The sequence below is a fragment of the Arvicola amphibius genome, chromosome 3, assembly GCF_903992535.2.
Source record: "Arvicola amphibius chromosome 3, mArvAmp1.2, whole genome shotgun sequence".
Lineage (NCBI taxonomy): Eukaryota > Metazoa > Chordata > Mammalia > Rodentia > Cricetidae > Arvicola > Arvicola amphibius.
In genome coordinates this window covers 152,180,621-152,198,601 of record NC_052049.1, presented here as the reverse complement: position 1 = coordinate 152,198,601, position 17,981 = coordinate 152,180,621, and the positions used below count along the sequence as shown (strand labels likewise).

General features: G+C 38.2%; 1 non-coding gene across 1 annotated transcript; it reads left to right on the top strand.

Moving 5' to 3' along the window:
- The first annotated feature begins 14,717 nt into the window (after positions 1-14,717).
- On the top strand, positions 14,718-14,823 carry LOC119810866. Its single transcript, XR_005284812.1, has one exon. It is a non-coding gene; the product is annotated as a U6 spliceosomal RNA (small nuclear RNA).
- Positions 14,824-17,981: the final 3,158 nt, after the last annotated feature.

The following is a 17,981-nucleotide window of genomic DNA, read 5'->3' as shown; positions in this document are numbered from 1 at the left end:
ATGACCAGGAATAAGAGACTCAGTAGCCCAGAGACCTAGGATAGAACCAAACTGGCAAAAAAGAAAAAAAAGAAAAAATCAATCAATGAAATGATTCCTAATGATATTCTGCCATACGCATACATCAATGCCTTCCCCAGTCATTTCAGAGGAGCCTCCTGAAATGGAAGCAGATAGGGGCAGGTGCAGAGAGACCCACAGTCAGACATTGTGCAGAGAGTCCAAATTGGAGGTCTCCATTCGGTCCCTCCCTTTGGAGATTGGGGAAGACATGGAAGAGAGGCAGGAAAAACTGTGGGAGTCAGAGGAGGTGGAGGACATCGGGAGAACAAGGCCCACTGAACCATCTAGTCAGGGCTCAAATGGGCTCACAAAGACTGGAGCAGCAAGCCAATGTCTGCGCCAGGTCCTCTGCATATACATCATGGCTGTTAGCTTGGTGCTTTCATGGGACTCTTAACAGTTTTGCCTGCTCTTGAAACTTTTCTTCTCCTATTGGGTTGCCTTGTTCAGCCTCAATCTGAGGACTTTAGCCTTGTCTTGTTGAATCTTGTTTTTTCCTGTTTGGCTGTTGTTTCTGGGAAGTTTGCTTTTTTCTGAAGGGAAACAGAGCGAGAGTAGATACAGGGAAGAGGCAGGAGAGGGGAAAGCAAGGAGGAGTGGAGGGAGAGGAAAATGGTTGGGATGTATTATTGTATGAGAGAATAATCTATTTTCAAGTTTTAAAAAAGGGCTAATATTTCAATGCTGTACCACTTTCAAAGCAAGTCCTTAACAGACAAACAATATGGTCTCTCAACTAACATCAAACTTCCCCGAAGTCCTACCGTTTTTCTTACACACCGAAACGGCCTGCTCTGGTAACTCCATTTCATTCCACGGAAGTTTGTCACAAGCCCCATTCTGATCATTCCCTTGATATGTGGACACCAGTTTCTATTCAAATACAAAACCAGGCAGAAATCCACTTCTTCGGTGAAAAATAGCATCTAAAATCCAATTTGGTCCAAGACTTTAGTTTTTGCATTAAGCATTTACCACCTTGCTTTTATAACTTCTTTCTACTAAGCTATGTCTCTGAGTAAGATTTGCCTCCTGGGTCAGTTATTATGTTTTAAATCTTCCAGTTTTCCTCCGTGAAGGCACAAGGCACCAACAATAGATGGATAGATGGCAGAGCCCTGGGGCTTGATCACAGAACTAACTCTGGCTTTCTCCGCACTGCCCATAAAGGGGACTCAAGATGAAAACTGGTGGCAAGAATAAGGCAGAGGCAGTTTCTGGGGAGCATATCTCCAAGAAACCAGGAGCTGTGCACCCACTAGCCTGCACTGCCAGTGGCCTCGCCAAAAGGTCCCTGGAAGCTTCAAGCTTAATCCAGGAATGGGAAACAGGCTCAGACGAGTACAAATAACTTGTCTGTTGCCACAGCTTGACACCACATACAAGAAGACCATGTCTACCAAACGACTCCAGCAAGAGAGTTAATCATTTCATCTAGTCCCTACCTCCTGTGCTTGGGGAATGAAGCTGCACTCGACAGGGGCATGTGTTCATGGGACAATTCGGGTTAATTTAATAGAACTTCTAAACCAAGAAGCTTGAGAAGTGGGAAAAAGAGTGGAGTTCATGTAGAGGGGGCTTTTGGTGGTGCCACAAACTCTCTAGACTCAATTGCTGCTTTCCTGACAAGGTGATCCTCCCGTCCTTATGAAGTGCTCTGCACTCCACCGGGGTTTCACTTGCTTTTCATCTGTGTGAAGCATCCACTGTTTGAGGGATGACGCCACCAACTAGACTGTTTATGACTTGTGGGACCGTGTTCATTTTCCCACGCCTTTTGCTTTTACTTGTATTCTATTTGATGTGTATCTCTTGGACAAAAGGTGCCTCTCATAAATTTGAATCTTATTTTGATGCACTACCTATGTAGTCTGATAGCTTGTCTTTTAAGAAGAATGTGTAAGTGCATTGGTATATATTGTAATCATTAACTTTAGTAATAACAACTGACAACCAATCCCTGGGTTTGACAACGTTATGTTTTCTGTTTGTCTCATCAAATGCTTTCTTTTTGTACCTTTTTGAATTCCTGTGAGTTAATTTTTTATTTCAGTTATATTTTCTTCTCCAGGTGGCTTCTGCAGTGGTTACAACAAGCATTCTTGTTCATCATGGTTTGGCTTGAATTATGAACTAGTGCTTCATAGCGAAACAACATTCCAAGGGTATTCGGTTTGCTCACTCCCCCTCTCATGAGTCTGTGAGCCTGTATTATGGTTTTATGTTTTATGAACATTGAAATGTTATATTATTATTACTACCTTAACTAATCAGTAGTCATAAATAGCTCCACGGCTCCCATTCTTAATGCCAATTCTAACAAGTTCTTTAAGATGTATAGATTTGGAATCAGTTAATTTCAGTGTGTGTTTTTTTAATTATCAAGTTTTTATAATAAAGCTTATTTTTAAAAGAAAGAGAGGTTTTAGGTGGTCTTTAAAAAAAAAAACCTAGATATTTCTCTTTTCCAGAGCACCTTATCCCTTCTTATAGATGGGCTTTGGCATTTTCCAACCCAAAGAATTCATTTTAGTGTGGCTTCTCAACGGGAAATGCTGCTTGTGAATTTTTCAGTTTTGTGTTTCTGAGATAATTTTAAACTAATGATTATTTTTTGAAGTGCGATTTTGCTGAGTATAAAATTCTAGGCTAACCATTTTGGCTTTTTTCATTTTTTTTTTTCTGTTTTAAAGATGCTGCATTTGTACTTCTGTTACATAGATTACAAATGCTTCCAATTCCCTCCTTAGGGCAGGGACTACTCCTGTCTTGTCTTTTTTCTCCCTCTGATTGTTTCTAAAATTTCCCTTTATCTTTTGTCTACAGTAAGGTCACTGTGCTGTGTCTCTGTGGATTCCTTATATTTGTTCGTGGTTTATATAGCGTCTTGAATTTGAAAAGTTAAGCTTTTAATTTGGGATGTTGTCGGCTCTATTTCTGAAGTGTTTCTGTAGCCTCTCCCTATCATTGCTGCTTCTTCCTAGAGCTCTCTTTTGTTCATTGTGACACAATGTTTGACGCTGCCTCACAGGTCCAATGTTCTGCTAATGTATTTTAGCTCTCATCTCAATTTGTCCCTCAGTTTCAAAGATTTCTTCTGACTTTTTTGTTAGTTCCCCATTTCTTTTTTGGCTGTGTCCGGTCTTCTGTGAAACCCATTGAACGCTTAACTGTTTGGGGTACTATAGTTTTCTGTTGTAAAGTTTATATTGTTTCCTGAAGTTTTCATTTCTGTTAACACCCTTCATTTCTCATCCTATTTGTCAAAGTTTTCCCATCAGTTACAGGCTAAATATATAATGGTTAATCTGGAGCCTTTTCTGTTAATTCCAGTGTCTCCCTGAATATACTTATTTTCCACTGCAATCAGTATTCTATGAGTCCTGGGTTTGCTGATTGACAGGCAAGGTGTTTGAAAGCAAGATTCCAATCAGGAGTATTTTTCCATAGAAACAGCTCCTGTTTGTTCGGTTGGAATTCTTGGAGGTGCTTACCTTCTGTGTAATAAAAGCTGAGCAGACTCTGGGCTGGTTTTCCACTTTACCTAGTTTCACTACACTTTTGCCTTCACATGGCCAAGGGGCTGGATCAGTCCTCTTCCAGAAAGGTTTGGGATCAAGTTCCTGATGGGGTGATTATTTATTTGTTTACTTATTACCTTCTTGGGCTCATGTCCCCTACAGGTATGGTACAGTATCTCTGATCCTGTGTTTGCCTCACCATCAGATTCCAAACCATAGTGACACCCTAAACAACCATCAGTTGGATCCAAATCTTTTGATGACAAGACAGAAAGCATGGGCTTTTCAGAACTTTCTGGGGTTTTCTCCTGGTTGTTTTAAAAGCAGTGGATTTCTGTAAGCGCCTACATTTTCACTGGAGCCAGAACCAATAGCAAGAAATAGAGACTATCCATTTAATCAGATCTGAAATAACAGAAAAGAATTTCCATCTTATGCAAGATTTGCCATAGGAATAAAAAAATATGTTCTTTCAAATGGATTGACTAAAATTAAAGAGTAACCAAAAACATACATAAAGAATATCTTAAATAGTGTTACCAAGAGCATTTATCTATCCTGTTCTTAAAGAAAGATGCTTTTTAGTTGGGAATCATCCAGCATTTCACTGTTGTAGAACAAGGGTGGATGTGGGCATCACTTTAGGTCTTTCTAGAATAGATGACTCTTATTTTACACCCAAAGCCTTTCTCCGTGGTGTATGAGTGGGGAAAAAAGGCATTCCAAGAGAAGCAGAATGGGAAAGTGAAGTCTAAGGAGAATTAATAATTATATTTAACCACAGAAGGAACAAAAGACAACAGACATCAGTGTAATATCCAATCCGGGGAGTTGGACGTGCTTTACATACATTATCTTACAGAACAAGAAATAGAGATTTGGGAGAAATCATGTGTCCACATTTACACAGATAGGAAATGATTCAGCCAGACTTTAAACAAACACTTGTCTCCAAAGTGCACACATTTACTACTTAACTGTATGGCTTTCCTGAAATTTTGGCAAATCCTGTGATGAATCTTGACTCATCTTGAACAGACTTAGAGGTCAACATTGCATATATCATCTCTTGAAAAAGGTAAAGATCTTATTTGTCAACTTGTAAATCTGTTTATGTTAGCTTTTAATATTATAGCATATTTCTAAATTTTACCTAAAGATTATCTTTATGTCTATGGTTTACATTAATACATTTATTTTGTTATTTATTTTCATTCAAGTTCTGTTTCTGAGAACTATTCATAACATTAGGAAAGAAATACATTCTAAAATGATATTTAAATGTGTATGGAGAAAAAAATTAAAGAACAGAAAAATAGGTGGCATATTTTAAACATCACACATCACAGACACACACACATACACACACATTAACATACACACATACATGTAGATACTTTAACACATACACTTTCAGTATTAATATTTCTAGTGACAGATTTAAACAAATGTCTAGCCATTGGGCTACAAAAACAATTCTTGCTTTTTTAAACTTTCACCTACATTCATATGGCTCAAAGTATCATACCCACTAGTCTCTCATTTAATCTCATTCAGGATAGTAATATTTCTTTAGCCTAAGACCTTTCTTCATCTCAAGTTCATGATATTTGTATGGATATCTAATTCCCAAACTTCTCCCACATCCTCATTCCTTTGTTAGATCCTGAACAAGGAGGCATTTTTGTTAATGATGCCTAACAGCATCTGACAAGATGCAACCTTCAGAGCAAGAATGACTCAGTATCCATCCACTCTTCAACCTGTCCACAGAATTATTTATAACAGAAAAGGGGGAAAAACAAGTGTGTAGAAACCGGGAAGCAATCATAACCCCTGAGAATAGAAAATTTTCATGTGTCAATTCTGTTCCTCATGGAAACTCCTCCTACAATTATTAAATAAGGTCAAATTATTTTAGATTATTCTCCTTGGAGGAAACTCTTTATAAATTATTCAGATATGATTTATTCATGCTAATCATAATTTTATCTAAACCCAATAAACTAATGCAAAATGAATTAAAAATAAAAAATGTTAAAAAGAAACTAACAAATCAACCCAGGCATGGTGTCTTACATCTGTAACCCAGCACTCAGAAGGCTGATGAAAATAAATAATTTTGAGGTCCTATTTCAAGAAACATTTTTAAAAAAGAAAAGAAAGAGAAATAAAGAATGAAAGAGGAACAGAAGGAAATAGAAGGGAAGGAGGAGAGGAAAGAAGGAAAGGGGGGAAGAGACAGACTAGTAAATCAAATAATAAAATGCATTTTTATCATTATCAAAGTTCATTTTCTAGATAGGGGGCCAGGACATAGAAACAGAGCAGCAAGAAATAGAAGTCTAACAGCAGTAGGATAAAACCAAGTAGTTTTATTACCCAATAACAATGCTTAAATATAGTTTCATTAAATCAACCTTTTATTCTTCTCTCATATATTACATCCTGGCTTCAGTTTCCTTTCCTTTCCCTACCCCAGGACATCCATCCCACCTCCCCTCTCTCCAAGATCCAACCTCCTCTGCCTCCTCCCAAAAGAGAAGGCCTCGCAGGGATATCAACTAAACATGGCATAATATACTATAATAAGACCGGGCACATACCATCACATACAGGCTGGAGGGGGCAACCCACTAAGAGAAAAACGGTCCCACAAACAGGAAGAAGAGTCAGAGACAGCCCCCACTCTTACTGTTAGGTATCCCACAGGAACAGCAAGCTACTCAGAGGACCTAAATCAGAGTCATACAGGGTCCCTGAGCTCTGCAAGACCCCATATATCCCAGTCAGTTGATTATTAATGTTTAGCATTTTCTTTCTTCTTCAGAATAAGCCTGCCCCCTCTCAGAACTGATTGTATTGACTCCACATTTACCCACATCAAGAGTCAGTGAACGAGACAGCCAGGAAAAGCAATATGTGTATCAGAGTAAGAAAAAAAGATCAAAGGTGTTTATATTGCATTTTAATATGGCAGTTATGAGTAAAAGCAAAAATAGGAAAAGTCATTGCTCTATTCCCAGAGTAGCAATTAGCACCTCTCAGACAGGGTCAGGTGGATAAAAGGTGAGAGCAGCTATTCCATTAGATCTGGCAAGTGCACAATCCATTTAAGGGAATGAAGTGGGGTCTATAAACGCTTCTGCAAGAGCAGGTATCAACAAAGTGTGCTAATAGTCAGCAAGCATCTTCTGAGTTGATTAACTCCAGAAAACCCATGAAACATACAAACAGTGCCGAGGCCAGACATGCTGCAACACAGCAGATGTCTGCTGAGACCTCCAATGACAGTTGCCTTCTCTGAGTTTCCCTAGAGAAACCTCCTTGACTCATAATCAAACTAACTGTTTCAGGGCTCGGTGTGCAAGCGTTAGAGCATAAGACCTTGGATTCTGGCACTGCAGGAAGCAGATGCCATTACGAGACAAGCAGCGTCACGTGCCTGCTGGTCACCACCACCACCTCCTGCCCTTCTCTTGGCAGTTAGGCCTGCAGGTTACATGAGAGTTCGGCAGACTGAGGGGGAGAGAGAGGGGAGAGAGAGAGAGAGAGAGAGAGAGAGAGAGAGAGAGAGAGAGAGAGAGAGAGAGAGAGAGAGAGAGAGAGAGAGAGAGAGAGAGAGAGGAGGAGGAAGAAGAGGAGGAGGAGGAGGAGGATTCAGTGAATAGGAGCTGGGGAGCCTGTTATGCATAGGGTTTCTCTGTGGAACAGTCTTGTCTGTCCTGGAACTAACTCTGTAGACCATTCTGGTCTTGAACTCACAGAGATCCGCCTACCTGTGCCTCCTGAGTGCTGGAATTTAATGCATGCACCACCACTGCCTGGCATAAAATTGGTAAATGAGTTACCAACCAGACACAGAAGAAGGAAAATGAGAATGCCTTACTGAAAAAAAGGCATGAGCCAGAGACCTCTGCAGGAACAAGCTCAAGCCAGTGACGTCTGCCTGAGAAGGCCTGAGGGAGCAAATGTCATGAGAGCAAGCCCAAGTCAGAGACTTTCACGGGAGTAGGGCCAAGCCAGGGACATCAGCTGGAGCAACCCTGAGCCTGGGACATCCATGGGAGCAGGCCTGAGCCAGAGACATCTGCAGGAACAGCCACAAGCCAAATCTGCCAAAACAGGCCCAAGCCAGCAACCTCCACGGGAGCACACCTGAGCCAACCACCTCAATGGGACCAGGCCCGCTAAAGATCTCATCAGGAACAAGCCCAGGCAAGTGATCTCCAGGAGAGCAGGCCCAAATGACCTCTGGGATTTCAAAGGGTCTCCCAGGAGCACCAAGGGACCTCCAGTGATCTCCAGAATGATTAGAACCATGGCCCCAATGGCATCACAAGGAGCAGCCATCTAAGTCTTGGATCCACTGGCACCTGGAAGATTGATCACCAGACACATAGCGCCAACTACACCAATCAGAGGAAAAGATGGGTAGACAAGATAAGAAGACACTCAACAACACCAAGAGAAACATGACACCAACAAAAACTAGTAGCTCAACCAAAGCAAGACTTGGACACCCCAATATAGACAAAGTAGAAAAAAATGACCTATAAAATAACTTTAGGAGAATGTTTGAGGCCCTTAAAGAGGAAATGAAAAATTCTCTCAAAGAAATGGAGGAAAAGACAAACAAAAAAATGGAAGAAATAAAAAAATCCCTTAAAGAAAACCAAGAAAAAGCAATCAAACAGAAAAAAGAAACAATTCAAGATTTGAACACCAAAATAGAGACAATAAAGCAAACACAAACAGAGGGAATTCTGGAAATGGAAAATATGGGAAAACAATCAGTAACCACAATTGCAAGCATAAACAGCAGAATACAAGAAATGGAAGAAAGAATCTCAAGTTCTGAAGATACAATAAAAAATAGACTAATCTGTCAAAAAAATAAATCTAACAAAAGCTTAACACAAAATATGCAGGAAATATTGGACACCATGAAAAGACCAAACCTCAAGGTAATAGGGATAGAAGAAGGAGAAGAAATCCAACTCAAAAGCACAGAAAATATATTCAACAAAATCATTAAAAAAAAACTTTCCCAACCTAAAAAAGATATGCATATGAAGATACAAGAAGCTTAGAGAACACCAAATAGACTGGATAAAAAAAAGTCCCCTTGCCACATAATAACCAAAACACTAAACATACACAATATAGAAAGAATATTAAGAGCTGCAAAGGAAAAAGGTCAGAATTACATCTCAAAAGGAAAAAGGTCAGAATTATACCCCACTTCTCAATGGAAACAATGAAAGCCAGAAAGTCCTGGTCAAGCATTATACAGACATTAAGAGAATATGGTTGCCAGCCCAGACTACTATAGCCAGTAAAACTTTGAATCACCATAAACAAACAAAACAAGGTATTCCATGACGGAAGTAGATGTAACCAATACATAGCCACAAACCTGTCCCTACACAAAGAACTAGAAGAAAAGCTCCAACCCAAGGAAGCTAACTACATCCACAAAAACATAGACAATAGATGATCTCACAGCAACAAATCCTAAAGAAAAGAAAAACACACACAATAACATCACCAAGAACAAAAACTAAAATAACAGGAGCTAACAATCACTGGACATTAATATTCCTTAATATAAATTAACTTAACTCACCTATAAAATGACACAGGCTAACATTTTATATGAAAATAAAATCCATCCTTCCACTGCATACAAGAAACGCACCTCAACCTCAAAGACAGATATCGCCTCACAGTAAAGGGTTTGGAAAAGATTTTCCAATCAAATGGACCTAGGAAACAAGCCAGTATAACTATCCTAATATCTAACAAAATAGACTTAAAACTAAAATCAATCAAAAGACAAAGAAGGACATTTCATATTAGTCACAAAAAAATCATCAAAAGGAAATCTCAATATTGAATATCTATGCCCCAAATACAAGGGCACCCTTGTATATAAAAGAAACACTACTAGAACTTAAATCACTCATTAAACACCACACAATAATAGTGGGAGACTTCAACACCCCACCCTCACCACTGGACAGGTCTGCCAGACAGAAACTTAACAGAGAAATACGAGAACTAACAGATGTTATGACTCAAATGGACTGAACAGACATCTATAGAACATTCCATCGAAACACAAAAGAATATATCTTCTTCTCAGCACCTCGTGGAGCCTTCTCAAAAATTGACCACATGCTCAGTAACAAAAAACAACCTCAACAGATACAAAAAAATGAAATAACCCCATGTATCTTATTGCATTACCATTTCTTAAAATTAGAATTCAACAGCAACACTAATTTTAGAAAACCCACAAACACATGGACATTAAACAATGCTTACCTGAATCACGAGTAGGTCAAGGAAGAAATAAAGGAAGAAATTAAAGACTTCCTAAAATTCAATGAAAATGACCATACAACATACCCAAATTTATGGGACACAAATGAAAACATTGTTAAGAGGCAAGTTCATAGCACTAAATGCCTACACAAAAAATCTGGAAAAAGCCCACATTAGTAAGTTAACAGAACACCTGAAAACTATAGAACAAAAAGAAGCAAACTCAGCCAGGAGGACTAGATGGCAGGAAATAATCAAATTGAGAGCTGAAATCAACAAAATAAAAACAAAGAAAACAATACAAAGAATCAATGAGACAAAGGGTTGGTTCCTCCAGAAAAATCAACAAAATAGACAAACCTTTATCCAAACCAACCAAAAGACAGAGAGAGAATATCCAAATTAACAAAATCAGAAATAAAAAGGGGGACATAGCAAAAAACATGGAGGAAATCCAGAGAATCATCAGATCATACTTCAAAACCTATACTCCACTAAACTAGAAAACTGGTACAGCCGCTTTGAATATCAGTATGGTGATTTCTCAGAAAATTAAGAAAGAACCTGCCTCAAGACCCAGCAATAAGACTTTTGGGTATAAACCCAAAGGATGCTCAATCATACTATAAGGACATGTGCTCAACTATGTTCATAACAGCATTGTTTGTCATAGCCAGAGCCTGGAAACAACCTAAATGCTCCTTGACCAAAGAACGGATAAGAAAAATATGGTACATTTATTTACACAATGAAATACTACACAGTGGGAAAAAAATAGTATCTTGAAATTTGCGGGCAAATCATATTGAGTGAGGTAACCCAGAGCCAGAAAGACAAATATAATATGCACTCACCCATAAGTGGCTTTTAGACAGCCTATAATTCACAATCTCAGAGAATCTAGGCAGCAAAGGGGCTCCTAAGAGAGACATACATGGATCTAATCTAGAAGGGAAGTAGAAAAATACAAGATCTCCTGAGTAAATTGGGAGTGTGCGGATCATGGGAGAATGTAGAAGGGGAGGGGGAGGAAAAGAGGGGAGCGGAGAAAAATATATAGCTCAATATAAACAATTTTTTAAAAAGAAAGAAAATGTGTACACCTATGCCAGACACGCTGTACATCTGTTTTAGGACAAAAGAGTTCTTTTCATACCATCCTTAGAGCTTGTAGAACACTGTTTCTTCAGAGTTGGGTGATTTGTTTTTTAAAATCTCTGAGTCAGGTCATATAAAAAATATTAGACTGAGGTAGGCAAGTCAAACATGGCCAACAGCACAATGTGAGTATAGAGGGACGGATGTTTCCATGTAATACATGACACAGGTCAGAAGTAGCATCCCAGAGACAATGCAGCCACCTCTGAAAGGAACATCTTTGCTCCTGAGATTACTTCATTCAAGGACAAAACTCTCAACTATATAAATTGCAATGTACATGTCCAAAAATTAAAGTCTCAGTACCATGAAAAAAATATAATAAAATTTGTAAATATAAAAAAGACCTTGGATTCCACTTACAGAACTCAAAAACCATGCAATAATAATAATAATAATAATAATATAACGATGATGATAATAATAATAATAAATATTTATATATATAAATATTTATAATAATAAATGTATACCTACTTACCCTAGATTGCTTTCTATTGCTGTGATAAATGCATGACCAAAAAAAACACTTGGCCAGTTGGTAACATATGATATCCAGTTGGGGCATTGTCTCCCCCAATATTTTATGATTTCATTTATAGTCATACACACATACATATGTGTGTATACACATATATTTCTTCAGTAACAGGTTTCCATATGGGCACCCCAATGGCCCTTAGTGTTAAGTGTCTTCCACATTTCCTTCCCTCACCCTCTCTTCTATGCCCCATTATTTAATCTTCTCACAATAGTCCTCCCACCCCACTCTCCATCTCTCCACAACAATATATTCTATTTACCTTTTTTTTTCTGATGGAGGACTCTTATTGGTTAATAAAGAAACTGCCTTGGATTTTTGATAGGGCAGGATTTAGATAGGTGGAATAGACAGAACAGAATGCTGGGAAGAAGGGAAGTTAGTCAGACCCTTTGGGCAATCACCATGCCTCTCTTCTCTGAGACAGTCGCCATGAAGCCAGCCACCAGGTCAGACATGCTGAATCCTTCCCGGTAAGACACCACCTCATGGTGCTACACAGATTACTAAATATGGGTTAAAACAAGAAATGAGAATTAGCCAATAAGAGGCTGAAACCAATGGTCCAGACAGTGTTTAAAAGAATACAATTTGTGTGTAATTATTTCGTGTGTAAAGCTAGCCGTGTGGGATCCGGGCAGGATGAAAAGGAGGCCTGCCCGCAGCTCCTCACTACACCTTTCCTTGGGAGAGTCTCTCCTTCCCCCCTTGTTCTTTACTCAGTGCCTAACCTCTGTGATCATAGGGATTGTGACATGCATATGGTGTGCGTGTGTGTGTGTGTGTGTGTGTGTGTATTATATACGGGTGTGAGTTTCTTGTTTTTCTTTTCTAAGAGAGAGATAAAGAGAGTGGAGTTGACTGGGTAAGGAAGTGGAGAGAATCTGGGAGGGCTTGGGAGAGGGGAAAGGAGAGATACAAATAATTGTATGAAAACAATTTTTCCAATTAAAGAAAACTGGCCTTTGAGGAAGAAAGGGTTTACTTGCTTCCACTTTCAGATCACAGTCCATAACGGGGCAAAACCAAGGCAGAAACTGAAGCAGAGGCTGTGGTCGTTTAAATAGAAATAGCTCCCATAGAGTCTTGTGTTTAAATGCTTTGCACATAGGGAGTGGCACTATTAAAAGATGTTCCCTTTTTGGAATAGGTGTAACTTTGTTAGAGGAAGTGTGTCACTATGGGGTAAGATTTTACGTCTCAGTTTTCAGCCTGCTGCCTGCAGATCCAAATGTAGAACTCTCAACTCTTTTTCTAGCACCAAGTCTACCTACAAGCCACCTTGCTTCCCACCATGATAATAATGGACTAAACCTCTGAAACTGTAAGCCAGCCCAAGTTAAATGTTTTCCTTTTAAGAGTTGCTATGGTCATGCAGTCTCTTAACAGCAATAAAACCCTAGCTAAGACACAGATCATAAACAAACACTGCTTACTAGCTTGGCTTGTTTAACAACAATTTTATTCTATCCTCTTTATTTATAAATAACATTTATTTTATCTCTTCTTAGTCCAACTATCTAAAAATACAAAAACATGCTTACTTTTTTATTAATTTTGAAGGCATATAAGTATATTTTGAATGTCATTTTATTTGTTTTAATAGATATTAATTAAAATATAATTTCATCACTTCCCTCTTTTCCTTTCCTCCCTCCAGTTTCTCTCATATCTCCTACATGATGTTCTCAAATGTTTCCCTTTCAAATTGATGCCATAATCCCAAAAGCTAGGAAACCATACTGAATAAAAAGAGTGAAAACAGAAAATGAGGGGATAAAGGCAGATTAACATCAACATTCTCATTTCACTCACTCCTGGTTGGCACTATGGACCGAGCCAATCCACTACCATGTCTTCCAAACATCATGATGACTATATTCCTCTAAACTATGAAATATAAAAACATCCCTGCTCTATCAAACTGATCTTGTCAGGTATTTTTCATGGCAATAAAGAAAAGGTACTAATATGGATGTTCATCAAAAAGAGATAGCAGGTGGAACAGCAAGATGGTGTAGACAATGAATGCGCTTTCTACACAAGCTGGTAAACTGAGATCAATCTCCAAAGTCCACAGAAATGTGAAAGGAGGAAACTACTCTCAAAAATTGTTCTCCTAGATTTCGTGGTACCAGATGCACCTCATAATCTTCCCAAAGCAGGGAAGCAACCAACAACCTACCCAGCCACAACTATTAACCACATCAACAATCAACATGGCACAATAACTCCACAGTGCAATAGCAGTACATATACTTGACAGTAACCAGCAACTTGTTGACGGTAACCAACAACTCTCTAATTGGGCTTAAGATCTGTTCAACAAGAAAAAGACCAGAGCTAGTACCAAAAAACTACCTAACTCAGTGGTAGTGAAGTCATAGTTACTGGAGAACAATCTATAACCCTTAATGTATTAAACCAGCATAATGCCCAATGACAATATATAAAACATGTGTCTTTATACCCACAGATAAGTGTAGTCTTTGCCCATCATTAAGGAAACCTCTCTTTGCAACAGGAACCACTACAGAAAAGTACAAGCAACCAAAATTAAGTGTTGGAGAGCCCAGTGCCAATGCATTCATCTACAAAACATTCCTGAACCTGAGGCTCCCGGAACATTGTGAAAGAAGTGGTATAAAGATCATAAGAGCCAGAGAATCAATATGTTTGCTTTGAGATTGTGTCTCCTAGTAACATCAGAAGCTATACTTGCAGCCCTGACAACATGACCACCCAAATAGGAACTGAACAAGAATAACACAAACAAATATGCCAAACTCGATCAGGAAAAGCCCATGAGGCCTCAACCTTACACAAGAACTACAGGCACCTGAGTAAAGCTGGAAATGGCAATGGCAAAGATGTTCTTCCCCAATGGATTAGCACTGAAAACATACATACTAGTGACATTATACAGACTTAGCAGCTTATATTTAAGAATATATATGTATATACCTATATGCATGCAAAAATGAATATGAAAAGAGGCATAAATTGGAAGGACAGTAGGGAGTACTATATGGGAGGGTTTGAAGAGAGTAAATAAGGAGTATAAATGTAATGGTATTATACTCTCAAAAAAAAAAGAAAACAAAGTGCTCGCTTTGGCAGCACATATACTAAAATTGGAATGATACAGAGAAGATCAGCATGGCCCAGTACAAGGATGACATGAAAATTTGTGAAGTGCTCCATATTTTTATGCACACCTTCCTAGGCCTGGATGGAGGGGGAGGGCCTTGGACTTCCCACAGGGCAGGGTACCCTGCCCTCTCTTAGAACTGGAGGGAAAGAAAGGGTGTGGGGGAGTGGGAGGGAAATGGGAGGAAGGGAGGAGGTGGAAATTTTGAATAGTATTATTTATAAAGCAAAAAATGGTTAAGATAATGAATTTAAAAAATTAAAAATGATAAAAACAAAAATCTTGAAAAATAAAAAAGTAATAATAGATAAGAAAAATAAGTCATGTAAAGATGGAATATATACAGAGTCTGGATTATGCATATTATTGTGTTTTCTTTGAATTTTTTGAGTAAAGAGCTAAGTACAGAGAGACATTTCATTGTATGGGCTGCTAAGCAAACCAACATACATATTTTAAAGGTATCTTGACTTCAGAATCTGGGTCTAAGAATTTGTTGCTTTGGAAAAGACATTCTGCTTTTATTTCCACAGAAGGTGAAAACCAATAAATTCTTTCCAGGTTAATGTTGTTTGATGAACCAAGACTCCCCCCCCCCCAAAGGTCACCATGAACATCCCCAAAAGTTACTTCACCCAACAAAAAGCAGGAAGCAATTTGGAGAGAACTACACCCAAATTCCCAAATGTTGTTTATAAATGTTTCAGGGATTTACATTGGTATGTATCTTATTTTATTGATACAAATTTAAAGTTAATTTGGTTATATGTGAATTTCTGCTCTTAATTAAGGTATTGTGTTTGTGTAGCGCATTTAAAATGTAGTGTATAATTAAGAAATACAGGTTAATAGTCATATGTAGTAATCAAGTTTGTAGTCATGTTAGTTAGATTTTCTAAATATATAGAGATATATTTGAGTTAGATAGGTTTTCTTCAAATCTTTCAGAGACCTTCAGAATATGACATTTAAAATGTTTTAATAGCTTAGGACTTTTCATGACAATAAGACATATCTGTTCCTGGCAGAAACAATATACTTCAAGAGTAAGATGGGCATCAAAGAGGCTCCTTATGGAGTTTGTTAGTCGTTTGGGCAAGAAATGCTCTTCCCTGGACTGCTTGATATTGTGTTGTATGAACTTGACATGAAGGACTCACAGAAAAATGACTGCTGAAATTGCCAAAAGTTGAAATTATACTTCAGGGTTCCTGCTTCATGAAAGAGTCTGTCAGACATTATACAGGACACAGAAGAAAGCAACTGATGGACTTTTCCATTTTAAGGAAGAACAGATCTTCATATTTCCTGCTTTATGGAAAAGTCTGTTGTATGGGTCAGTAATCTGAAGATGGGTGCCCATAATGTTACAAAAGACCTTTTGGTGACTGTCCAGGTAGCAAGATGTCTCTGTCAATTCTACAGAAGTAGCTTATAATGCAATTCCTGTTTACTTAGATAATATTATATCCTTCTAGAGTCTTTGATAAAGTTGAAGAATAGATATAATTATTATATCTATAATTATTGTTTTCCTTACTTATGATAAAAGATAAAGTAGATATAAGTATTATAACTGTAATTATTGCTTGATACCTGCTTCGTTATATATAATTTTACTATGTTACAAAGTTAAAACCTTCCTTTCATTTAAACAGAAAAGGGGAAATGGTGTGGGAACTCCTGTCTATGTGTTGCTTTTATTGGTTAATGAATAGAAAAGCTGCTTTGGCCTGTGATAGGACAGAATTGAGTTAGGTAGGGAAAATTAAACTGAATGCTGGGAGAAAGAAGGTTGGGTGAAAGAGAAGCCATGTAGCTTCTGCCAGTGACAGACATGCAGGAACCTTGTCATGCAACCACAGCCACATGGTGATACAAGAACTAACGGAAATGGGTTAATTTAAGATATAAGAGTAAAGCCGGGCAGTGGTGGTGCACGCCTTTAATCCCAGCACTCGGGAGGCAGAGGCAGGCAGATCTCTGAGTTCGAGGCCAGCCTGGTCTACAAGAGCTAGTTCCAGGACAGGCTCTAGAAACTACAGGGAAACCCTGTCTCAAAAAAAAAAACAAAAAAAGATATGAGTAAGCCAGAAATATGCTTCAGCTATTGGCCAAATAGTATTTCAAATAATATAGAGTTTCTGTGTAATTATTTTGTGGCCTGGGCATCCAGGAATGAACAAGTAGCCTCCTGCCTACATTCTAGGTTTTCTTTGTATTACAGAAATATAGTTTACTTTATAATTCTTGAAAATAAGGGATTCTGTTATGGGATACATCTTCTTACTCTACTGCTAATATGCATTGTTAAATCCTCCCTCTCTAGACAGTGTATAAAGAGATCAGCTGGCCTAAATTTAGGGATAATGGCTCTTAATTAACAAAGTCCAAATTTAAAGGATTAACAATTACAACATATTGCACAGCTCCTGTATTTGAGCTCAGGTGAGAAAGGGAAATGATCTCTTACCACATCTGCAAATAAAACTAAGATTTGCTGCATTTAGATCAACATGTCACTTCTGCTTCTCCTGGTTTTTATTGTGGAAGAACCAAAGCTCACGAGATAGAAAGGATGTAGTGGTTAGCAAATACACCCTTGAGCACAAGAAGGTTATTTACTAGAGGAAAGTAAAAATGAGGCTGCAGAATTATGTTCATGATCTCATCCTCCCCACTCAGGGTGCTTAGTAATCCTCAGAGAAGAGCTGCCATGCTGGAGAGTAGATACTGTAATCATTTCCTATTTGTACAGACATATGTAGTTACAACTTAAGAACAATTACATATAGTTTATTAGTAAGTAAAATTCAAATAGTTATTTTTTTCATTATTTTCAAGTTTTTAAAAAGTATTCTATAAGTTCATTTTATCTTCTGTCTGTGCATATGTGTGATGTGTGTGCATCTATGTCTGTTGACATGTGTGTAGTGAGAAAGGTCTTATGTGTATGACTGTGGAAGTCAGATGTTAATGTCAGGTGTCTTCATTGAATATTCCCCCATCTTAAAGTGTTGAGGCAAGGTCTCTCTTTTGAACCCAGAGCTCACGGTTTCAACTAATCTAAATAGCTAGTTCATTTCATGACTTTTCTGTCTCTCCCTTTAAAGGTCCCAAGGATTACTACAAGCACCTGGCATTACACACATTCTAACATCTGAACTCTGCTTCTTATGTTTGTATGACAAGCACTTACACCTGTTCTGCCATCTCT